The following is a 496-nucleotide window of genomic DNA, read 5'->3' on the forward strand; positions in this document are numbered from 1 at the left end:
GCAGGTTTGGTGTGTTGCGCGAATCGTTGGCCAAGGTCTTGCTTGGTTTCACGGATGTACGTCTTATTGCAGCCTGGGTGCGCGCATTTGATTCCGTATACGACATTGGAACGCCTTTTCGTCGGGGTACCGTCTTTGACATGGACCAGTTTGTTACCTACCACCTAGTTTTGAAAAACCCGTTCGTCCAGGGAGTTAGCGGGTGATGATTAAGTCCGATGGTTTCGGACGAAAGATGATATAAGTGTTGTACAAGATTTAATTCATTTTTTCGTTCAGTAATACCTACTAGATGAATAATGTTCACAGTTCATTAGTTCTGTTCTAGTTATACAAGAAGGCCTACTTTGGGACCTTTTAAGTTGAGGCAACTTAAGGCGACTTAAAAGTCGTCTCAAGTCGCACCCTACGTCGCCTTAAGTCGCCTTAATTCCACAAACACAACACACCTTAAAGTTAGCTAAAACAGTTGAGAATGAGTCAATAAAGTAGTGGC

The sequence above is a fragment of the Montipora capricornis genome, chromosome 3, assembly GCF_036669925.1.
Source record: "Montipora capricornis isolate CH-2021 chromosome 3, ASM3666992v2, whole genome shotgun sequence".
NCBI lineage: Eukaryota > Metazoa > Cnidaria > Anthozoa > Scleractinia > Acroporidae > Montipora > Montipora capricornis.